The sequence below is a fragment of the Mirounga angustirostris genome, unplaced genomic scaffold, assembly GCF_029215605.1.
Source record: "Mirounga angustirostris isolate CCGP_5_RB_7025 unplaced genomic scaffold, mMirAng1.0.hap1 SCAF_3, whole genome shotgun sequence".
NCBI lineage: Eukaryota > Metazoa > Chordata > Mammalia > Carnivora > Phocidae > Mirounga > Mirounga angustirostris.
Genome location: NW_026991711.1, coordinates 167,210,840 through 167,236,274, shown reverse-complemented (window position 1 = coordinate 167,236,274; position 25,435 = coordinate 167,210,840). Strand labels below are relative to the sequence as shown.

General features: G+C 41.3%; 1 long non-coding RNA gene across 1 annotated transcript in view; it reads left to right on the top strand.

The window, feature by feature from the left end:
* Positions 1-25,435, top strand: part of LOC135363915 (uncharacterized) — a 162,243-nt gene that overhangs the window by 73,103 nt on the left and 63,705 nt on the right. Inside the window, exon 2 of the long non-coding RNA XR_010410278.1 lies at positions 15,602-15,721. This is a non-coding gene — a long non-coding RNA (uncharacterized LOC135363915). The remainder of the gene's footprint in view (positions 1-15,601; positions 15,722-25,435) is intronic.

The following is a 25,435-nucleotide window of genomic DNA, read 5'->3' as shown; positions in this document are numbered from 1 at the left end:
ACAAATAAAGGACATGTCCTGTGCCTCCCTCCTGTTACCTGCTCTAAGCACAGGGAGCCGCCTGCAGGGACTGAAGAGAGATCTTGAAGAGCTAAGGGCAGCCCCTGGGTTCATTCTCAGGTGTTTTAGTTTGGGAAGATATTTTCTATCTCCCTTTTTTTCTTTTCATTTGAATTCGCAACTCTTTCCCTAATTATGTAAGAAATAAATGTTCAGCAGAGATATTGAAAATATAAACGGGTGTGTGATAGAAAATACAATTCATTGCTTCTAAGAGTTTATGTGATTAGATTGGGCCCACCTGGATAATCCCTGTCCATGACCTTAATTACCTCTGCGAAGCCCCTCTTGCCGTGTTAGGAAACATATTCACAGGTTCCAGGGAGGAGGGCTTGGACGTCTTTGGGGGCCATTCTGCCTATCACATATAGCTTATCAATTTCATTCCATACCACTTTCTCCACTCCAAAGGAACTCATACTTTTGATGTAAAAGGGTACTGAATTTGGAATTTTTATTATCTGGTCATCAGAGTGGTGTATTTGGTTATGGAATAGGGATATTTCATCAGGCTTTTCTGGAGTTTGCATAAAACATCCTCCCAAAGCAATTTTTACTCTATGCTCACCAATCAGCATTCTGATTAAAATTCACCTCCCAGGTAGCTTGATATCAGGAAGGGACTTCCCAGGATAGGGAATGCAAATAATTGGGTCAGTAGAAATTAAAATATATGTTAAATATAAATGTAAAATAATAAAGAAATTAAATTATAAATATAAATCTATTATCTATAACTATAATTATATAGCATATAATTATAATCTATAATTAGGCCTTTGGCACAATATGCTGACATTTTGGTTTATTTCCCTTAAGTTAGTTTGCTTATGTATTCACTTATTTATTCAATTTTATTTTGGTTTATTCTTATCTGATGCAATCAGACCTGGTGGTTGGTCAGCTCATTAAAATATTCAGTTAACTTGATGTAATGGAAAGTAAATTAGGTTTATAGTAGGAAGACCTCAGTTACTTTGAGCAAATCACTTAATTGTGATATGATAGGAAGATGCTGGGGTTTGGAGCCAGAGGATCCTGGGTTTATATCCAGCTCTGGCCCTTTCTGTGTAGCCTTGAGGCAAGTAAAAACTTAGCTAAAGCAACTGAGTGTTAGATTCTTTGTCTATAAAATAGGACTAAGGCTACTACTACCTGGCAGGGTTGCCACCCACATATAATGTGAATAGAGCAGGCATTACTATGCCAAGCACATAGTAGGTACTCAATAAATGGTAACAATAAGTGACAAACAAAAAAACCTCAGTTAAAGTAGAAATTACGAAAAAGTGATAAATACATCGTGCAGACATGTGGCATATACGTTACAGTCTTCACCTGTCTTTTGATGTAGGGCTGAGACCTTTTCTTCGAGCATGAGTCTGCTGCGTGACATTTGCATGGTGTTTCTTGAATTAAGCACATCCATAATAGGCTACAGTTTCCCGGTTTCATGTGTTTAAAGTGGAGTGAGAGTGTAGAGCCCCTTGCAAAGCAACCTGAGTCAAGAATTCTAGAGTTTTATGTATTTCCCCCTCTTTTTTCATGGTTGTGTTTTCCACATCTAACTAATACAATTTCCCCCAACAACCGGCCTTTACCGAGTCTTTCTAAGGATTCAAAAACTTTGTTTTTGTAAAAACAACTCTCTTCACATACACACTTCTTTGCTTTCCGTAATTGAGTAAATCACATGATTACGATAGCAAATACAAATGGCATGAACAGGTTTGGGAAAGTAATTGTCTTTACATAAGGATATAGGAGATCAATTTATAGTAGAATCACAGTGTTTTAGAGAAGCATCTACTAACACAGATTCATTCATTCATTCATTCATTCATTCAGCATTTGCTTAGTGACCGCTATATACCAGGCGCTGACTATTATATGTCAGGTACCTGGGAATATAGGAATGAACAAAACTGGCAAAAACCTTTGCCCTTCTGGAGCATCCATCTTGTGCTAGCATGCAGTGTGCTGGGACATCGGTGAGCACATTTTACAGAGGGAATAACACCATTGGTTAACGAAATGAGTTGGTCAGTTAAAAAAAGCACGCCTACCGTATTTTCCCTCGTTCTAATCCTCCTACTTAACTTGAGGTGATTTCAACCTCAAACTCTCTTTGTCCTTTATGCCTTACATCTTTTTGTTGTCAACTTCTCCTAAATTTTTCTCTGCAGTGTCTCTTGGCAAATTACAATAGAGTCCCTTTGTGGGTATTTCTACCTCAAATATTTTCCTTTTCCAATGCATCTCATGAGCAGATGCTAGAATCACAGTCTTTGGAAAGTATTTGCACTATCATACCCTGAATGATAAGGCAGATTTCACAGGCATGTGACCTGTACATTCACAAAGGGCTCTGGGCTCAGAAGGGTTCCATACTTGGTTTAATACTCCTCTGTCATGGTCTTGAAATTCTTCTTCTTCTTCTTTTTTTTTTTTTTTAAGATTTATTTATTCGAGAGAGAGAGAGGTGAGGGAAGAGGCAGAGGGAGATGGAGAGAGTATCCTCAAGCAGACCCCCTACCGAGTGTGGAGCCTGACACAGAGCTCAATTCCAGGACCCAGAGACCATGAGCTGAGCCGAAATCAGAGATGCTTACCAGACTGAGCCACCCAGGTGCCCCCACGGTCTTGAAATTCTTAATAATTTTGAATAAGGGGCCCCAAAGTTTTGTTTTGCACCAGGCCCTGAAAATTATGTGGCTGGTCTGCTTACAATGTCAGTGGTAGATCGTTATTTTTTGACTATTAAATCTAAACTCTTCTGCCTAGTCACTGATGAGAATGCCCACCCACTAAAGAGAATGCTAATCTATTCTAACCTCTCCTTGTTGGAATATTTGAGGTAAGCCAGACCTGCTGCCCCTTGTACAAATTTGACCCACTTCCTCAAATGTGTTGTAGTTTAAGCAGCTCTCTCTGGTGGGAATGGGCCTCATGTTTTCTCCACTCCAACCTGACTCCGCAATCCTTCATAATCTGACTCAGAGCTCATTCCCCTCCAACGTGAGTTTGTTCCCTCTCAGTATTAATGGAATTAAGCTTTCTCATAAAATAATAATAATAGCTACTCCTCACTTGGTCTTTACTGCAGGCCTCCTTGGCGTAGAACTAAATTCTTTGCATTCATGATCTCATCTTTACATATAGTTCTGTATTTTCCCTCCAGTTATGGGTGTGCTTAGTCAGTATGGTCTGACTCTCTGTGTAGACTTTGCGTTTTCTGAGCCCATAGGTCATGTCTTCCTCATTCATTTGTACTCTCCCTGCACTATACACATGGTGTTTGGTGTAATGCCAGGGCTCTGTGCCTGTTGCCAATTGACTGACAAAATATTAATAAAAGCTGAAAGTGTAAAGTATTGCACTTCTTTCATCCACTGATTTTTTTTTTGCAGCTAGCTGTATCCTGGGAAGACTTTGCTGGCCTGAGGACCTTTAAAACTGGTCTGCACCATAACTTGAAGTAATTGTTCTTGTGATTGAAGCTAACAACTATATAATGCCTGCTAGGCATAATGCCAAGACATGATTTGATTTCAGGTTAAATTTGCAGCTAAGTTGATTTTGCGAAATGTGCCCACATGTGCTCAGGCAGTATGAATGCCCTCCCTATCTCCATTCACCCTCAAAAGTGCACTTGTCCACAGAGTTGGATATCCTTCACTTGTTGGAATATTTGACCCTGTGCATTTAAGGCTGAGGCTTCCAAGACTAATTAGAAAAAATTGTTGTTGATCAGCATCTGCCAAATGTAAAATGCCATATTCAGATGCCTTTAGGATGTCCATAAAAACAGCCAAAAATGGGGCCATAGTATTCATCAAGTCAAGGGAGACTCATGCCTAATAACAGTGAGCTGTTTTATGCTGTTAAGAAATGAGCAGACCTGTCAGGAGAATGTTCAACATAAGCTAATGTCAAACTTGCTGGAATAACTTACTCACTGCAGGGTTCCCATCTGTGAAGTTGCTGGGGAGGTGGCTGCCTCCACGTGATTCTTCAGATTTGTCAGTTAAATTAGATACCCAAGGGCAAGACCAACTGACAGGGTTATTATGGACACTCCTGGAGGATTCAGAATCCATAATCCCACGAGTAGGTCCCATTCACAATTTTGTTCATGCTGATACTAGGGGTCATATCAATTTTATAAGAAAGCAAGGGATAACAAAGAAAGCCAGCAGGTCAGCCCTCTTGAGACTGTTGATGGCAATATGCCTAATGCCTATTTTGTATGATTGGAGAGAAGGGAATGGCTTTACTTTGTTTTCCAGTAGGAAAGTCCCAGAATATTATCTTGAGAGAAGAGTTTGCAGGTTTTTAGGAATTGGATGTCTTGGCTGCACCAAGGCTGGCTGTTGTCAGGGAAGTTACATTTATGGGATGCTGATCAAAGTTTTACTAATGCTTCCCCATGACATACTGATCTGAGGGTAAAAATAGGATACGATAACAAAAAACAGAGCAAGTTTCTGTTTTGATCTCCCTTGGAAACTGTAAGTAAAGCAACCATTTCGTTTATTCTAGTTTCATTTACTTCTTTTTCAGTACTCTCCCCCCTTGCCCCTATCATTTTCCACTAGAGGGCCTTTAGAAGATCATGGGTCTGGAGCAAGGATATCCTGAGTAGGAGAATGTAGAGCATGCTGCTCAAAACTGGTCAACCCACATCATGTCCTCCCACCAATACTGATCTCAAGTCTTTGGGCCAGTTTGTTAGGTCTCATTTCTCTCTTCTTTTAGGCTAAGTTATTTTCCAGGAAGTTTCTTGAACCTTAACGAAGACAGGGTCCTGGAGAGTTTACCCACCAAGATATGTCTGGATTATTTGGTGAAAACAGAGTCAACTGAGAAAGCTCTGCCCCTACCATAGCAGGAAAGCTGTTTCAATGACCTCTAGTTTTAAATGTCAGATGGTGAAAGTCAAAGACTTTCAAAGACTGGAGCATGGTAAGTATTTCCTTTTGGTTCTTCAGAAACAGACCCTGAGGCAAGGAGTTGAGTGGAAGTGAAATTTTGGGGAGATGATCCCAGGAAACCCTTGCAGTGGAGTGAGGAAGTGAGACAGGGAAGGAAAGAGGTCAATAAAGGGTGTGTTGTTAGGCCAGTCATCACTTTAGGCAACTGGAGCATATTCTGCCCAGGAAGCTGGGATATTTATCCACCAAATACCTTCTGTCATTGGTTGATTCCAGGAGTACCAACACCCCAACACATTGCTCCATAGAAGTGCTGACCCATCCCTTGAAGCCAGAAAATGTAAGCAGAGAATTGTAGGTATTCACAGTTAGCATTGGTGTAGAGGTGAATGGTTATGGACAGGGCACTGACTGAGCCTGTTATAATGAGAGCAGGAGGCAGAGTAAGAAGAGCCATCTTTCAGTGGTTTTCCTATCAGTGCATTAACAACGTTCATCTCAGACAAAAGAAAACTGGAAGACTGGCCAGTGAAAACTTTAAAATCCTTAGAGTTTATGTAATTTCTGCAAGGTAACTAACATTCACTTGCTATTGGGTAGGTGTGCAAGAGATTTTATCAAGAGAAGAGAAATCTGATCAGACAGATAAGGCTCAAAGAAATCTGATTGTAGAACACACTTTGAAATGACCCATTGTGGACTTAATCTCTTTGCACAAACCCAAGAGTCCTTTAGTTAATTCCTTTCCCAATGAAGGAGCCAATCAATGTTCTTTCAGGGGGAGAAAATTACTAGAGAGGCTAGTATGTGTTTTGATGCCCTAATGAGGCACTATGAATTACCCAACCCAAACCAATTAAGTCTTAGCCCGGATAGAGGGCTACTGAGGAGATGAGGACACAGCATGCATTTAGGGCAGAATTAACTGCTTCCATAGCCTGGAAATATGCTTGGGGGGAAGCCAAACCTTGTAGCTCTCTGCTGTCCTTAAAGCTGGCAGTCAAAATGTGATCCAGCCCAATGTTAGCTTTTGTCACTTTTGCTTCTTTGGCCTTAAATTTAAAACATGTCTGCAAAACATAAAATACATTTTGAACATTACATAAGGCTATTAAGTGAGGGTGAATCATGAAAACATGATATGTCAGAGACAATAAAGTAAGTGAAATGAACTGCTACTGACTAGCTGCTTGACCTTGGGCCAGTTGCTCAGTCTTTTCTTGTCAATCAAATAGGAAATTATAGCCCAATAATGTGGTTTTGGATTGCAGCTCAATAAGCAAGCTCTAATCTCTTGGTTACGCCTTACTGTACCATGGGAAACCAAGCACTTATTTTCATTTTAATGTGATCTCTTCCAGTGGACTGTGACTTCCTAAACACCCAGCACAATGCCTGGCTTAGCTTAGAAACTTAGGAGCTATGTGTTGAATAAATGTGAAATGAATAGTGGAAGAAATTATTTCAAATATTATGGTGCACATAGAAATATGTGAATAAACATACCATCAACACAAATAGCTGTTTTAAAGAAAATGATGAAAATAGAATTTTTATATGACTTATGTATATTAGTGGGACAGAGGAGGCATAGCAGGAGGGTTGCCATTACTGTCTGCTGTGTGGTGACTAAGACATAGCTTTTGGTGTCAGGAAGCCCTGCGCTGGAATCCGAGTTGCTAGCTTTGTGTCCTTGTGCAAATTACATAGCTTTTCTTGGTTTCAATTTCTTCTCCTGGACCTTGTAGGTTGCAATAAGGATCTTATAACCCTACAGCATCTAGGAGGGCTTGAGAAACAGTATATTACTTAGAAGAGCTCAGTCTAAGATGATCATCATGAGTATGCACAAAGTCCAAAGTGAGGTATAAAACTTCCTCTGATAGGTTGCCTTTTAGGCCTACTGAATCAGTCTTTGGTGGGTGTCACAGCAGTCTTGTCTTTTCTTCCTTCCTTCCTTCCTCTCTCTCCCTCCCTCCCTCTCTCTCATTCTTTCCTATCATCTCCCCCTATTCCATCACTGTTCTAGCTCCATTTTCCTGGCAGTAGGATGGCCAAGGCTGGTGAAACTCTTGCTCCTCTCCCCACCTTTAGAGGGCGATGAGGGAGGATCATTGGAATGGTAGGTTCTCAAGGTCCTACATGGTAGAGGCATAGCTGTGCCCCATGCCATAATTCCTCAGAGTAGAACATCCTTTTGCCCGATAGTGACCACGTTGCAAGAAGTGATATCACTTTGAGTAACTATGCTAAAGTTACCTCCTGGGGTACAGGTGGGAAGGGACAAGGGTCATGGAGAGAACAGAGAACCATTTTTGGCCACAGTGGACTAAGGCCATACATGCATCTTTCCAGTTCCTGCCACATAGATGCTAAAAACATAGTGGTTTATGTTCAGTCTTCATGGTATTAAATAGTGATCAAGGGATACTTTTTACCTCTACTTACTTCACCTCTTTAAACTTGTGTTTCAAGCAAAGAACTCCTGAATTATGAGCAGTTCTCCAAATCTGGCTAGGACAGAAAAGAGGATGGTTGAAAATTAGAATATTCGGGTCAGTACCAACCCTTGAGGAAAGATCCCTGATCAATGGGTTAGATCTACCTTCACCAATCTCCAAGTGGGGTTTAATATCTTGTCTACCTTTCTGAAATGGATGCCCAATACAGGGCCTTTGGTGTGTGAACACCTTCCTCTGGGGGAATTCAGTTCCCACCCCTCTCCCACCCATGACCCAGGAAATAATCAACAGCCACTTGTCCCAGAAATTCTGGGAGCCTTTCTGCTCTTAGGTCACTTTAAATAAAGGCTATCCATGGAAAAGCTTTTGAAAAATATCTATTTTATCTTCTCCTGTGCAATAATTAACTGTTTAGTTTGCTTTTTGTTTATGTATTTCAAGAATTTAAGCAGTACAAGGATCTTAAAGTAAATGTAGTCTAACTCCCTTTCACTTTAAGGAAGAGAAAATGTAAACTTTGGTTTGCTATAAATCCTCCACATCGTTTTTTTGTCTCCTTCCAGTATTTCTGGATGCCAAGAGCTTTGTCTGGGGCGGGGAGAAATCTAAAAATTATATGCTTGTAGACGACTTAGCACAGACTATTTAAAAAAATTCCTTAAGATAAAACAAAATCACAGTTGAAGTTATGTAGCTGCTTGGTAAGGTGGCAACATGGCATAATGCTTAATATAGCTTATTTTTATTTATTTTTTTACACCCGTGTAATAGCAAAAAGACACAATGACAGGGAGAGCCATAAAGCCAAACAACTCTCTCGTTTCATTTTACAGCACGAGGCGGGGAAAGGCACAATTTGGTATCCTGACCATTTTTATAGGGGTTTTGAGACAGGTTGGACATGTCTGAAATATGTCCTTCAATTCCTAGAACTCTTTCAGGCATTCCTGCTGAAGGATGTTCCTTGGAGAAATACTCCTATAAATACAGGATGTTTTCATTACTGCATGTGGTTGATTCAGCCTGTTGGCGACATGACAGTGAGAAGTGTCTGAGAAACTGACTTCATATAGACCGTGTTCAAACAGTCCCAGAGCTGCCCGGATCGGAATGACTCTAGTGGGAGCGCTTTGAGATGAATGTTCATATATCACTGGGGTCTTTAAAGAAAGGTTTAGGGTTCTGTAGGCTGTCCCCCTTGGTGCAGTGAAGTGATGGAATGACAGCGTGTATGGAGATGAATTTCTGCCTATGAAAATTTTCACTTCCTTTATGGAGGAAAGCTACAAAATCAATAACTCAGCAACACAGCAAAACAAAACAAAACAAGACAAAACAAAACAAACCCCAAACCACAGAAAACTGAAACCAAAAAACAAACAAACAAACAAAAACAAAAACCAAAAAAACAAAAATCAACCCACACAAGGAGATAGCAGGAAGATTTGTTTGGGGCCAAATAATAAAAGTGGGGGCACATATGGTAGGTAGATGCAATCTGGGCATTTTCTTCAGGAATGTAGAGCCACAGGCCAATGGCGTAGAAGCTAAGCCTTTAAAAAGTTATGTGTTATTTTAAATAATAATAATCATATTCCATGTTTACGTAGCTCTTTAATATTTTCAAATATTTTTACTTCTTTTATTTAAGCCCAAAATAACCTTAGAAGATGGGTGATATTTTTATAGATGATGAACCTGAACCTCAGAAAGATAAAGGGACCTGCCCAAGGTCGCACAGCTAATAGGTCTCTAGATTCTCTGGCTCCCAATCTGGTGCTTTTTCTACCATCCCACACTGACAAATAAACTATTGCTTCTCTGTTTCTGTAATATTGCCAGTGTTGTAAAAATATCACAACCCCCACTTCCCTGATCAAAAATTAACCACTCTTTATTGAATAGAGATTTTATGGTGTGGAAGACTGAGGAATATAGCACTCTTGATGCAGGGTGGGGAAGAAATTGACTTCGGGATGCATCATTTTTAGAGAGATGTTGAGTTGGTAATGAAACATGCAATTTTTGTACTAGCTTATTGCTGAAATATAGAAACTAATGGGCAGGTTGGAGAAAAGCAGAATTGTGAATTGATGAAATTATTTGCTATAATTAGATTGGTCTGTGGGTGGGATAAAATTTATGAAGAAGGGTAACCTTTGCCTGCCAAGACAAGGGTAACACAATCTCATGTGCAGAATAAAGCTAATTATCATTAGGGAGGACTTTTTCTCTCTCTCTCTGTTTGTTGTTGCCCTGGGTATTGTAAAAATTTCTATCTATCCATCTATCTTTGTTTTTTTCTTGAAACACCCTAGGTAATTTAGAAACCATTGTCAGAGGGGCTCCTGGGTGGCTCAGTTGTTGTGTCTGCCTTCGGCTCAGGTCATGATCCCAGGATCCTGGGATCGAGCCCCGCATCGGGCTCCCTGCTCTGTGGGAAGCCTGCTTCTCCCTCTCCCCTCCCTCTGCTTGTGTTCCCTTTCTCGCTGTCTTTCTCTCTGTCAAATAAATAAAATCTTAAAAAAAAATACTGTATTATAAACATCAAACTTGCTAAGACTCTAGATCTCAATTAAAAAAAAAAGAAACCATTGTCAGAGAAGTTTAAGGAGGCACAAATACAAATAAGACTATGGAAAAATTGGATTCTAGCTTGATATAGAAAGCTCATCATTTATGAGCATCTGTCCTTTTAAAGAGAACGGATGTAAGACTGTGACTTGAAGGGTGATTTCTGGGTACTTAACAGATATAAAAACCAACCAACCATTAACAAAACAAAACGACACACTGGTCCACAAATGAAACACACCGTCAGCTTACTATGACATGTAGTTAAAAGATGAGTCCAACACTGGCCTTTGCCACTCTAGAGCGCTCATCCGCATCTTACACTGACTTTGTTTCTGTACGTTTGACCCGCTTGTCCTTGGCTTTCTTGCCTAGTGCCAGATCATCCTAACTGCCGGGTCCAGAACAGCTTCCCACTCAACAGCCTTCAAGGCAGCTTCCAAATGTTTTGTCCTCCCTTTTCAATTTTTAAAAATTTTAAAAAGTGCAGGAAATACAAAAGATATTCTAACAAACACGTGTGTACTCTCCACACCAAGTTAGTGCGACATTAGTCTTAATGCCAATATACCCAAAAGCTTATTTACATTTACTTCCAACTCCTGACCTTTCTTGGATCATCACGACCAATTCTGTGGTGAATTTATGGGAGATGAGAAGTCTGCATTTAAGAATGCGTATATTTAAAACCAAAATTGAAAACATAAATGCTGGTTTAGCACAGTGAAGCTTCACTAATTCAGATTAATTTTTGGAAAGGTCTGAATTAGTGAAAAATCTAAATTATACCGCATTTTGTAAAGAAGTGCAGATGTAAAGTTTAACAACTTACAGAAACATAAGTAGGAGAAAGTTAACAAACATTTCCTTCATAAAGTTATTTTTAAAAAACAAATCAGAGGAACAATTTTTGATGTGCATACTAGTTGCTTTAGGTAAATGGATTCAGAAGCATTCAGAGTACCATACTTTGAAACAGTGAGCCTTTGATAAATATTTATTGAATGAACGCATACTATTTGCAAGCCACTGCATTAGGCGCTGGAAATATAAAAATTAGGAAGCTCTGGGCTCTTTATGACAGGACTTTGGTCTAGGAAAAGAGCATCATAGTTAGGCAGTTACAATGCAACCTGGTAAATAAAACTATAGAAGCAGAGAAATGTAGCATTTTAAAAAGGTACAATGAATTTCCTTAAGCATTTCATAAAATTTTGTTTACATAAAATTAAACATAAAATCACATAAAAACATAAAATATTTATTCATTTATGTGATAAAACTTTTGTGTCAGTTAATGTCTTGCTGAATTTATTACAAATGAGTAGAATGTGACTTAAAGATGGTTTACCATAGAACAATAAGAAAGAATGTGTTTGTCCATCTTCCCATTTTGTAAAGTGTACAGTTCAATGGTTTTTAGTGTCTTAGCACTGTTTTCTTTTATTTATTTTTTTTATTCTTATGTTAATCCCCATACATTACATCATTAGTTTTAGATGAAGTGTTCCATGATTCATTGTTTGTGCATAACACCCAGTGCTCCATGCAGAATGTTAGCACTGTTTTCTAAATCTTTCTCCATTGAATGATGTTGGTACCTTTGTTGAAAATCAATTGACTGAGACGTGGGTTTATTTCTGGACTCTGAAATTTATTCTGTTGATTTATCCTTATGGTAATACTGCACTGTCTTATTCACTGTAGCTTTATACTAAGTTTTTGAAATCAGGAAGTATGAGTCCTCCTACTTTGTTTTTCTTTTTTTTTTTTTTTAAGATTTATTTATTTGAGAGAGAGAGAGTGTGTGGGTGGGGGGAGGAGAAAGGCAGAGGGAGAGGGAGAGAGAGAATCTCAAGCAGACTCCCCACTGAGCTCGGACCTTGATGCAGAGCTCAATCCCACGACCCTGAGATCATGAGCTAAGCCAATACCAAGTGCTGAGCTACCAACTGAGCTACCCAGGCAACCCTACTCTGTTTTTCTTTAATAACATCTTTTGGCTATTCTGGGTTTCTTGAATTTCCATGTGAATTTTAGGATAAGTTTGTCAATATTTCTAAAACAGCCAGCTGGAATTTTGAGAAACTAAACTTTTTAAAATTTAATTAAAAAATTTATTATTTTAAGAAACTGAAAAATACTAAATGCCAAAGGAAATATTTAGAAATGCCCTGTGGTTTTATAGCACTAAACGACCTCGTTCATCCATTAATGAACTTCGGTAATGTAGCACAAGGTTGAGGCTTCTGCTCTAATTAGATGCACATCTTGGAGAAATCACTGGGCTTCTATGAACCTATCTAGTAATCTATTAAAAAATGAGATAAATTATGGGGTGCTTAGGTGGCTCAGTCAATTAAGCATCCAATTGTTGATTTTGGCTCAGGTTTGTGGGATTGAGCCCCATGTTGGGCTCCACACTGGGCATGGAGCCCATTTGGGATTCTCTCTCTTCTTCTCCCTCTGTTCCTCCCTCTTCCCCCTCCCCCGACCCCAGCTTGCATGCACTCACTCTCTCTTTCTAAAAAAAATGAGATGAACTGGACCACATTAAAGTAAGAACTAGACACTATTAGAAGGGTCAAAAGGCAAGTCACAACACGGCTCTCTGACTAAGGATTTGTATTCAGAATAATAAAGAAGTCAGTAAGAACAGGGCAGACCACCCAATAGAAAAGTGACTAAAGGTGCAGGTGCTTCACAAAAGAGGACATAGAAATTGAAAGATGCCCACCTGGAAGCCCCCAAAAGATATATTTTACTTTGTAAGCCCCAGAACTTGTGGACATCACCTTGCATGGCAAAAGATAGCTGGATGAGTCCTACTTGCAATCACACATGTCCTTGTAAGAGGGACACAGGGGGAGTTTTGACACAGACACACACACAGAAAAGGTGACCTGTAGACACAGGCAGAGGTTGGAGTGATGCAGCCACAAGCCAAGGAATGCCAACAGACACCAGAAGCTGGAAGAATCAAGGAATAGGTTTTCCCTAGAGCCTCCAGAGTGAGTACAGCTGTGCTGATCCTTGTGATTTAAGACTTCTGGCCTACAGAACTGTCATTGAAGAAATTTATGTTGTTTTAAGCCACGAAGACTGTGGCAATATGTTACAACTGCCATAGCAAATGAATAAACTGCCTTTATTCATTGCCAGGGATAAGTACATTAAAAGCACAATGCGAGGGCGCCTGGGTGGCTCAGATGGTTAAGCGTCTGCCTTCGGCTCAGGTCATGATCCCAGGGTCCTGGGATCGAGTCCCACATCGGGCTCCCTGCTCCTTGGGAGCCTGCTTCTCCCTCTGCCTCTCTCTCTCTCTCTCTGTCTCTCATGAATAAATAAATAAAATCTTAAAAAAAAAAAAAAAGCACAATGCGATACCTCTACTTGTCCCCAGAAAGCTAAGATGACCAAGAAAGATAATTTTCAGTGTTGGTGAGAATTCAGAATCCCTTGAACACCTATATATTGAGGGTGGAGTGCACATTACAACCCTTCGGCTAAACCGTGGGGGAGTATCTTCTGACATTGAATAGATGTTTATCCTACGATTCAAGCCCTTCCACTTACAGATAACATACCCAGGAGAATTGCATACTTTCACCCCAAATTATGAACATAAATATTCATAACACTATTTATAATTCCTTCAACTTGGAAGCAATTCAATGTCCATTAACAGTAAGGTGGGTAAAGACATGATGGGGTATTCAGACTACAGAATACTAAATCACGGGAATGAGTATCTACAGCTTCACAGAACAACAAGGATTAATCTCACAAACAATGGTGATGAAAGAGGCCAGATGCAAAAGAATATATACTGTGTGATTCCATTTATATAATATTTCAGAAACAGGCAAAACTAATTCATAGAGTTAGAAGTCAGGTTAATAGTTAACCTTTAAGAGGGATAATGACTGGGAGGAGGCATAAAGGGTTAGACCAATGAAAGTTTGTTTTAATAAAAGGAGATAAGATTTAAAAAAGGAGAAAAAATTAATAAAATCCATCCTAATTCATAGGGTTTGTCTCATCCATTTATTCAGTTACTTAACAAGCATTTATATTTTGCAAGCATCTGTTATTTGCTAGGAACCATTCAAATGCTAGGGTTATAGCAGTAGATATGACAAAGTATCCACCCTCATAGAGTTGACATTCTAGTAGTTTCCTCTCAAAATACCGGAGTACACTGTTACATTGTTGGCCCCTGATGATTCACACCTCATGACATTCACATCCTTGGGTAGTCCTTTCCCACATTCTGGATTTGATCATGTGATCTGCTTTAGCCAATGAGACAGGAGCAGGATGCAGGCAGAAGCTTTGAGAGGTGCTTGCACATTAAGGCTTCAGCTCTTGGAATGTTCCTTTGTGGGAGCCAGCTGCTCTGCCGTAGAGAAGTTTGGACTCCATGGCTAAATACTGAAAAGCCACATGGAGGAAGTGCCTGGAAGATGAGAGTCTGTCTTGGGCATTTCAGCCCCAACCAAGCTTGCAGCTCATCGAAACCACATAAGTGACCTCAGCTACATCATTCTGGCAGAGAAACCACCCAACTGAGCCCAGTCAGCCACAGACTTGTGAGAAATAATAAATTGTTGTTTTTTTTAAATCACTAAGTTTGGGGGTAGTTTGTTATACAGCATTTGATAACTGAAACAGATAAATGGGTGAATAAATAAATAAGGAATATAATTTCAGAGTGTACTTTGAGCTATAAAAAATTAAACAGGATAATGGTATGAAGAATGACAGGGAAAATTCAGAGAGGCTATTGTGTTCACCTGTAAGGTATTACCAGGGGGGCTCTATCCAGAAACCGAGGAATTCATTGTTTCTTGTTGAGAGTGTCAAATAGTGTGGAGATCAACAATAGAGAATAAACACTGGGATTTAGAAGAGCTGGATTGGAGTTTAGAATGCTTTTGACCTTGGGCAGAAAGAACACTGGTCTTTTGTGAGTTCCAGTTTCCTGATCTCTAATATGGGGATAATAACACTCATCTTGTCTACCTTCCAGGATTGCTGGAGAAGTTATACTCAGTAATGTTTGTGAAAGTACCCCGGTAATTTTAAATGTTATTTAAGTGAAAGCATTTGTATATAAAAAAGACATGTTGATCACCCGTTTGGTTTCTGAGGCTTCTGCTCTGTCCACAAGCTGATACATGCAAAATCAGTGAAATAAGCTTTATCACCATAACCACAACCCGTCTGCACATTTACTGGATGGTCTGTGTTACACATTAGCTTTTTGAATTTATTTAGCATCCATTTGGAGCATAGTTCTGCAGTTTTGAATAATCCACAAAGTTGTCACTGTTAATTTCTCTATCATAGTCTCTATGCTGATAACGAAGAAAAACACCAATGAATAGCCTTATTAGTGCAAAGAGTCACACAATCCAAAGCCTCTACCCCATTTGGACAAAACTTGACATACGTCATGTCACATTAATAAATACTGCATGTGCAAAGTATACCTTGTATTAACAGTAAATTCCCCATGGAAAATTGATTTGCTTTAAAATTTTAATCTACTTCTTTTTTCTTCTATAGATCCCAGTGAGGGCTTATCCCCCTTCCCTTTTCTTCCACAAAGAATGGAAGTTTGCATAAGAAGTGCATCATTCTCTAAACCAAACAGCAAAAAGAGAAACAAAATGCAGAAGAAAAAAGGTAAGGAGAAATGAAAGGAAAAAATAACAAATTGGTCATTAAAAGGAAAAAGATGCACAAGATAAAAGAGAGGGAGGCAAGCTGAGCATCCACTATATTGGGCTTCGGTGCAGATGTAAGTATAAAATGCTCCACAAGTCCTGTAATTGAGAAAATCTATCAAATGTCCTGACAGCTTCTCGGGCATTTCCAGAAGCGATAAAACTTGAATTTATTTCACTCCTAGAAAAGGGGGCAGTATCACCTTCTGGCGGCTTTAATGAAATGCCATAAAACTCGAGGAAAAACTGTGTTGTAAAGTCATAAAAAGGTAGTTGGAAGTGGATTGTTGGAAATGCTGCGGGAGGGGCTGCTGTGTCTGAAGAGTGACCGAAGGGGATCAGATGAGCAGGGGATCAGGGCTCCTGGACGTGGGAGGATGTGCCGGAACGTGCTGTGCGGTCTGTGGACTGTCCCTCCCGACACCTGCTCTCAGAACTTGGCTGTGGCTGCATGCTCGCTGACTTGGCCGGGGACACCGGGACTAATAAGCCCCTTTGGAGGCTCGCCTACTCCATTTGTATTGTGTGGAGGTGACCAGTAGGAGCACGCTCACCTGCATTTCTTCAGATAGAAATAGTATAGCTAACTGTAATGGGTCCTCCCCAACCCTAAGCTTACGTCTCCTGGCTGCAGATCTGCTGGGACAGGAGGCTCTAAAACCTACTGGTTCTGGGGGCAGGATTGAGAGCAAACACAACTGGACACTCACATTCTGCTCTAGAATTTGCTTCTTCAGGGCTTGCCTGGTACTTAACCTCCCAATTTCCTCTGGTCCTGGTTCTACTTTGGGATATCCATGGGTCTGCTTTTTCTCCCAGATGACGAGCAACCAAGAGGGCAAGGATTGTCTCGAAGTTTCTCTTTCATCCCTTTGGCACCTTGCCTCACATTTTGCACATAGTAGGAGCTCATGAGATTTTTTTTTAAAAGATTTTATTTATTCATTTGGCAGAGAGAGAGAGACAGCGAGAGAGGGAACACAAGCAGGGGGAGTGGGAGAGGGAGAAGCAGGCTTCCCACGGAGCAGGGAGTCTGATGTGGGGCTCGATCCCAGGACCCCGGGATCATGACCTGAGCCGAAGGCAGACGCTTAACAACTGAGCCACCCAGGCGCCCCTCATGAGATGTTTCCAAGGGGAATACGATCTCTTGAGAGCCTCTGGTTGTCCGGGAATGTCTTCTGTTATCCAGCTACTTCTATGATTGAATAATCACCCTTGGCGTCCTCCATAGAAACACTAGCTAAATTCATTTATTTAAGATTATAGTACACAGAGAAGTTACAAAGTATTTTACTTTATATTTTCAAAATCAGGTATGTTAATACAGTCACATTAGATCTCTATAAGGAATCCTATTTCAAAGAGAAATAAACAGAGGCCCCAAGTCTCACAGTGAATTTCTTTGGTCCATCAGGCTCTGTGCAAAGATTGTGAAGTTAAATTGTAAACTCTGAGAATAAGAGTCTTAAAGTGAGGGGTTTCTTTTAATTAATTAATTATTTATTTATTTTTAAAATTTTATTTTATTATGTTATGTTAGTCACCATACGTTACATCGTTAGTTTTTGATGTAGTGTTCCATGATTCATTGTTTGCATATAACACCCAGTGCTCCATGCAGAACGTGCCCTCTTTAATACCCATCACCAGGCTAACCCATCCTCCCACCCCTTCCCCTCTAGAACCCTCAGTTTGTTTCTCAGAGTCCATAGTCTCTCATGGTTCATCTCCCAAGTGAGGGGTTTCTATGTGAAGAAGATAAAGATAAGCCTCAGAGAGAATGGTACTCAAAAATGAGATGGTGAAGAGAAGGTATTCCGACTAGCAGCAGCTCTAAGGAAAATTTTAGCAGAGACCCTTTGAGATGGTCCTAATAAAAAAATTATAAAAACACAAACTAACTCACTAAATGAAAAATATTTTAAAAAATGGTGATCTCGGGACAGCGCAGGGAAGTGAGAGGATCAATAAGGTGAACGAACACAAAGAAAATAAAACTGAACCATGAAATCTGAAAGTGGGAATGAATATTGTTTTCCTTGGCAAACTGATGATCTTGGGCCTGTGGCATAAAGGGGAAATTTCTGCAGTATAGGTTTGATCAAAACCGTAGGTTAAAGGAATATCAGTAAGAATGTCAATCTGTGGAAAATCTTGTGAGCCCCATTATTGAGTTATGACTGTCACTTGAGCACTGTCTTCAATGGAACAGGATATAAATTTCCCCCAGGTGAGAGCGAGTGCTCGGAAGCCAACAAAGTTTAGCGATCATCCTTTCATTTTTCTACGCTCAAGTCCTTTGTCAGCTTCAGAATGAGGAAGTCAGCTATTAAATTAGAGATGAATTAATGCCAGACTCCAGATGTGGCTTCCTCACACTCTTGACTTTAGCCAGATGTGCCCAAGCCATGGCATTCATCATGATGAGTGTGAAGGTGTGGAAAGTGTCATACAACACACTGCCAGAATCCTGATCCCAGCGCAGTCACACAGGGAGTCACCCCTCCCAAGTGGAGAGTCACTGCTCAAGGGGCAAGGGGTAATAGTGAAGGCTCTTTAAAAAGCCTGTAAAAGGTAGTATCAATTTTATTTTTATGGATAATTGATCCTAGCTCTCAGTTCCAATGATCTCCATTAGGTCATTTAAAAAGCTCTTTGCCCAGCCATATTTAAGCAGACATGCCGGGTCCTGCGACTGTCCTGCCTCCTTGGTATACGATCTATCCTTACTTATTTGCTTTCTGTTTTGGGTTAAAGCTCTCCACTTCCCTCTACTCTCCTTTCACCCACCTTTGGTTGCTGGAAAGCTTGAATCAGCACCATTTCGGAACTATGCTGGGGGCAACGTGGAAGGACCTTAAATCTCAGCTAGGTTTTAGAGGACATTGAGGTTAGGTTAACTGAGGCTCACAATGGTGGTTGGGGGGCGTTGAGCAGGCTGGACTAAATTCTGACTGCAGGTAGAGGGGCACAAACGCACAGTTATCCTGGTCTAGGTGTGAGCTGGTCTCCAGGGTGATCCTAAGAAGTCACAGATTATCACCGTCCCACCGATTAGAATCTGCAAATCATCCACCTCTCACACCTGGAGATGAGACTGGGGAAAACTGAGGGGTGTGAGAGCCCAGAAGCTGCTGTCTGGACCTGTGTGAAAATGAGGGTGTGCTTTCAGTGGTCTCCTCGGAGCCGGCGGCCCACGCAGCTGGAACAGGTCTGTCAGGTGCGAGGCAAGTCATAGTCAGAATATGATTGGTAAGGACTGAGCTTGGTCCTGGATGCAGTTTAAGGGTCATATTTATCAGGAAGTTTTACTTAGAGCCATAAATTATCCTCTGCAAAATCTTTGCTCAAAGAGAGACTTCTTCATTGAATGAAATGATAATAAGTACCTGGATTGAATGGTCCCTTTTCACTTTAACTAAAACAAAATGGAGAAGGACAGCAAAAAAGGTCACATGCAGGTTCTAAGTGTTTTGTGGCATGGTAGGTCACTTCTAAAATTCCCCAGACGGGATGATGCCTTTTATTTGGGCAAGGATATTAGGATTATTTGGAAAGAATCTTTAGACTATTCTAACATTTCTAATTCGCATTCTACTGCTAATAAAAACCACACATTATTCTCTGAAATGTTTTCTATTACTATTCTTCACCTTGACCGTGTAGAGAAACTTCAGTCTCCTTTCATTCCTTCTAAAAGGCAGAGAGGGAAGGAGCGAAGGCGAGACAGAAAGACAGAGAGAGAGAGAGAGAGAGAGAGAGGGAATGGCAATGAGAATCATGAACAATTTTAGTTCCTTCGGAAGTCGAGGAGACATATTTTTCACATGTATTCTCTCAAATCCAGATTCCTGTAACAGATGCTCTCATCTCTCAAGCTCTTTTCATCTGTAATTCAATTTCCTTCTAAACGTGAGGCTGACATCTGTTGCAATGCAGATACGTACTCAAGTACCTGCAATTTCTCTGCCAAGCTCAGTGTCATGTTAAAGAACCGTGAACTTTGCAGGGCTGGCGGCAGAAAGAAATTTAATGTCTCTTTCATCGTTCTGATGCTTCAGCATCTTTTCCTCTGACACTGAGGCTCTCCTTAAAGGTTTTCAAGGGAACATAAAGTGTTTATTTAATAGTGCAATTGATTGTTTTAGTTTCACTTCTGGAGCGACCTGAAATCAGCACATGCTAAGATTTAGCAGGGAGGCAGAGACTGTGTCTTCAGATTCTCCCTAACAGGGTGGATTAGATAAATTACCACACAATTCTCTATAGTATTTTAAAAACAAAGACAAAGCACGGCATGTTGCATTTAAAGATGCTTATCTTTGTCCTCTTTCCTTTTTATTCCTTTCCCACAGCATTACTATAATGCAAGGCCGTTTGAGGCATGGATTGAGCTCCATCATTCCATCATTAATTAATTCATTAAATAAATATTTGTCAAGTCTCCGTTCTGAGACTGGCATTGTGCCAGGTGCTGGGGAGCGAAAAGTCGATATGATGCCGGATGCATTTTCAGGGAATTCCAGGAGTATTTTGTTTTAGAAAAAGTACAGAGCCTTCCCTAGCCTCCAAGGGGTGAATGAAGACAGAGTTTTGTGCCACAGGAAAATTTATCAGTTCTGCTAAGAATAACAAGCCCATTGCTGGGTGAAGCATTCTTTTTGCAGGGACATGTTTTTGAGCTTCATAGGAAGGTGGGAATCTCTGCTCAATGCCAGCAAATTTGGAGCTGATGGAGATGGGGAAGAGTGGAATACGCCTTCCCACCCTTTCTGCCTCTATCACTGCAGACAATCAGCTGAGATCTGAAGCATGACACTTGATTCCCCGTCATTTCTTTAGGTGGTTTTGCTGGGGCCATGTTAGAATCATGAGATCATTCAGGCCTCCAAAAATGTCTGTCACAACATTTAACCTGGATATCTTGTCTACTAATTACCATCATTTCAGTTTCTGTAGGACACCATCAAAGGGCTCAGTGGGCTGTGTGAATGCATGGTTTGTGTTATTCCGTACTGCCTTAGGGATGAGTCCTGCTACGAGAGCCAACCCAGCTGTGACTGGCAACAGGAAGAGACAGAGGATAGGACCGCAGGTTGCGGTCACACAGCTGACTGAAGGTTGGTCTGGTGTAAAGGATGGATAAAGGGGAGTCTGAATTATTCATCATAATTTCTCAGGAATTTCCTTTGACTAAGATATTGCACACTGTTGGTCCTGGACTGAACCTGGCCCACAGATGGCTTATACTGGGCCTGTACTATATTAAAATCGTGATTTTTAGAATTGGTTGCCAGCATTGAAAAGCTGGGAGCTTTCACATTAAAAATCCATCCTCCTTCTGAAAATTGGAACATTTAGCAACGTGGCGCCTTACAAGACTACGTGGCTAAGAATGAGCAGGAGTTGAGTTCTAGCTGCCCCCTTAGATGAGACATCATACGACCTCAGGTTCTACTCCTCCCTATTGTCTCACACCAGCCAGCTTTCTTATTCAGCTACCTGTCTCGTGTCCTGTTCTGCAGGGATTAATTCAGCAAAAAGTCTTTTCAGTCAGTCGAAGAGTTTGTACTGGGTCACTTCTCCACTTCTATGAACTTGCTAGGAACTGTAGGAGAAGTGCAAGATATTCCTGCCCAAATGAAGAGGAAGAGAGTAACAGGTGCAGCACTGAGAGACCAGGCCTGGAAGAGACCACAAGTCAATGTCAGAATTCAGAGAGAGAGATGCCCCTGATATTCGTAGTCATTAAGCTTCTGTATTTTATTACTTCTATTTTCCAGAAAAGGGGAAAAACCATTTCTCTTTCATGCAAAGGAAATTCTTAGGAAGTTTAGAATGTAGCCATTTAACGCATCTAAGTGCACAAGGCATTTGTATTCGAATCACATTATCAAGAAAATCTCTTTGTTATGCAGAATACGAACCCAATCCCAGGCAACCAGTATTAGTCACACCTGAGAGAATATAAAAAGAAATGACGCTGAATAGACTATAGAGATTTGGAAGAAGGATTAACAATACTAGTTCTATTCTGCAACTCTTTGAGAGCTCATATAGAAAATCTCCTGCTTAAAAAGGATTGTAATTGTTGAGAAAGACCTGGACAATGTTTTAAAATTCTAAGTTTAATTTAATATCGACTCTCTGGCTAGACTTGTGGTCTGGGTTTGCTTTATGAGAGGAAGGCTGACATAGAAAGCAAGAAAGGTCAAGGTCTTATTGGCATTAAATAGGGAACAGCTGGCGACTTTCCCTAGGAGCAAACTCGTAGTCCATTATGCCACCACTTTGCTCATATTTGAAAGCAAGAACCAGTCAGCACAGCTGGACAATTTAAAGCCACCGCTGATGGCTGGGAGATGCTAGTCTCTCGCTTGATTTAGTGCATACATGTATATGCATGAGACACCATGCTTCTAGGAGGGAATGCTGATCCGTGAGGACCCTGAGCAACTACAGCTATCAGTGAAGTCCTTGTTGGAGCCTTAATAAAAGTTAACATTTATTGACCGCTTAGGATGTCTTAGACTTTGACTGCTGAGCATTGCTTGCATTCACCGGCAGGGGGTCCAGTACAACAGCTCTTTCAGTTCTTAAGCTGTAGCTCCAACCCAACACCTCTAGGGTTAGAGACCTTGGCAGCTGACCTTTGCTCCAATGCACTGAGAAAATGAGACCTACACGACAAGAGCTAGCCTCTCCTTCCTTGCTAGAATGCCCCGTGTGCCACTCTGTCTTTACTTTTCCCCTGTTACCTCCGAGGGGAAAAAGCTCCAATCCTCCTTTGAGAGACTAACCCGACTGGTGCTCTGCAGCCCCTCCTTGCCCTTCCAAGCGCTGCTTCTGCATTAACTCTGCTGTTCCTTGTATCTGGAGTCTTTCCACCCTCTACCCATCCTCCCTGGGGGTGAAGAGATGGGTTGGGGTGGGGTGGGGTGGGGTGAAGGCAATGGCCTAGTGACTAGGAGGAGCTCAGCCTCTGCATCAGGCTGCCTGGCTATGTGCCCATTCATTAGGCACTGCCACTAACGAGCTCACTGACCTTGGGCTATTTTCTCAATTCCCCTAAGACTCAACTCCATCTTGAAAACAGAAATGATTTGGAAGCCTAATATGGTCGTGACGATTGAGCGAGCTAATTCATGTTGAGGAACACCCACGTCCTTGATCTCTCCGCTTTCTTTTTGGGCTAACTCTCTTCACTTCACCCCTCAACCAGCTTCATGATCATCACTTCAACCACTCTTGATGACATCACACTTGCCCAGTGTTCTTTGGTTTTAACAAACTGTCTTTTCCACACCTTGAAGTGGGCTTGTGGATCCATTAGTAAATATTCATTTCCACCTCTCCACTGAATCATTCTCACCGCCCCATATTCCTTTCAGGAAGGTCCAGTGGCTTCTGCTCCCCCCTTTGGAGATTATCATCTTCCATGGTCTTATGTATGTATATATGTATGTATTTATATCACTTCCTTGTAAGCTCTTGTTATGCTCCCAATTTTCTTTTTATTTTCCTCCCAATTTTTTATGAGGCAGAAACTTCAGTAACAGCAAGGAGTCGAAAGGTGACCTTGGGCTCTGAGATCTGACTACCCAGTGCTACCTCTTGCTCTTTGTGACCTCAGGCAAGTTCCTTAACCTCTCTGTGCCTCAATTTCTCATCTCCCTGTAGAGTTGTTGAGAAGTTTGAAATGAGTTATTCTGAATGGAGTGCTCAGAAGTGTGCCTGTTACGAGCAGGCACTGAGGGAAAAGGGTACTTATTATTATAAGAATTGGTACTTAGAGACCTTTCTCTTGTCTTGTATCAGGAAATCAAGCAAATACACAGAAGTACATGGATCTTAACATCACAATCAGAGGCAAAGGATCAGAGTTTATCACCAAGAAGCCTGTTTAATAGATAAGGAAGTATGGGGCGAAAGTAGGTTAAATTCAGAATAATAAAGGGTTGGAACACAGACTCATTCGCAGCAGCTATGGCCTAGGAGTCTTGATAAAGTCCAAAATTCTTCCCGGTGTGATTGAAAGTCCTCCTGCCATAGCAACTCAGTTGGTTCTGATATAACTCTGATTAGGGTACTCTGCCTCTTAAAGGAAGTCGGGAGCATGAGCATAGAGCATACTAAAGCTGAAGGGGCCCTTTGGGATCCTAGCCTAACTTCCGGCTTCCACAGGTGAGCAGAGGGTGCTGTGGTGGTTGCAGGCTGGCTCCTCACTCAGAAAACAGCGGGGTTCTAGACCTGGGGAGTCCCTCTTCCGGACAGTGGGAAGCGGAGGTTCAGAGAGACCTGTGCTGCCTGTTGACTCATTTTGTGCATTTCCTGTGTGGTTCGTGTGTCTTCCATCCAAGTTACTGACTCAGCTTAACCCTGCTTAGCTTGCAAGACCTTTCAGGGAAATCAGAGCGCGAGATGCAGGCACTGCAAGTTGTCACCCATGATTAAGGAGCCAGGGGGAGTGATTTATGTGGAAAGATTAGAATCCCTAAATATGGATGGCCGGTGCTGCCCTGATTGAGTGGGGCTTCAGGCATTTGCGGACTGTCCTGTGGGAGTGCCACAGACTTCAGTACTGGTGGACTGCTTTCATAGTGGTGGGACAGTTGAAGGGTGATGCAGGTGGCAGAAACGTCATAATATTAAAACAGTGTACTACTTCCTGATGAGCCAAGAAGACCAGACTGAGACAGGAAATTTTCCTGTGGCTTTTATTTTGTGAGGTCACTGGATATCTCTGGAAATTTCTATGTGTATAACTTGAAGCTCTGGGCCATCAGATAGATAGTTCTCAGTAGCTCTTACGTCTTTCCCCTGCAGGGTCCCTCATTCCTGGGGCTCCCTTTGCTTCCTCCCACCGTCCCTCTACTAAGGACCCTCCCCCCTAGTCTTCCCTGCTAGCTTGTTGCTCCCCACCTCCCCAGCGCCCCTCTTCTACCACTCCAAATAGAGTTCCTCTGTGCCCTCGTTTTAAGTGAGGACTGTGAAGCGAGAGTTAATTGGATAATTCTTTCCTATTAAACTGTAAGCCAGATAATTAACTGAGTCTCCCAGATAACACTGACCAAGCCCTTAGGAAGTGTTGAGAATTTCAACACTTTATGTGTATGTATGTGTGTGAATGTTTTCACTTAAGTGTATAAAGAGTGGAGGAAAGGTAAGGGTACTTTCCAGCAGCCTGCACATGACCCCATGCAGGCGACAGTGTACTCTCAATGTGGCTAGGCACAGATGTAGGGTCATTGGCTAATTGGAGTGGTCAAGGAGTACTTCTGAAGGAAGTGATGCTAAAGTTGAAGACTAAAGGATGAGCAAGATGAGGGGGTGAGAGGGAAGGGAGAATTTCCTGAATTTCTAAGAAGAATCTTATTTTTCAGTAGTCTACCCCATGTCATAATTTGGACAACATGGTCACTATGGTTAACTGTAATAGATGAAATACACAAATGGTGTCTTAGCGTATAGATTCTCTTTTCCTAAAGAGCAAGTCAAAGATAATCTATCTATGCTTCTTCCCCGCTCCAGTGGCTTCGGTGTGGCACACTAAGCCCTTTGCGGTCTTCTCCTGACCCTTCCCTAATGGGCCTTGAGCTCTAGCCTTTATAACCCCCAGATCACACCGTTCCCTTTTGGACCTCTGTATCCTTGGACAGTCTTTTCTTCT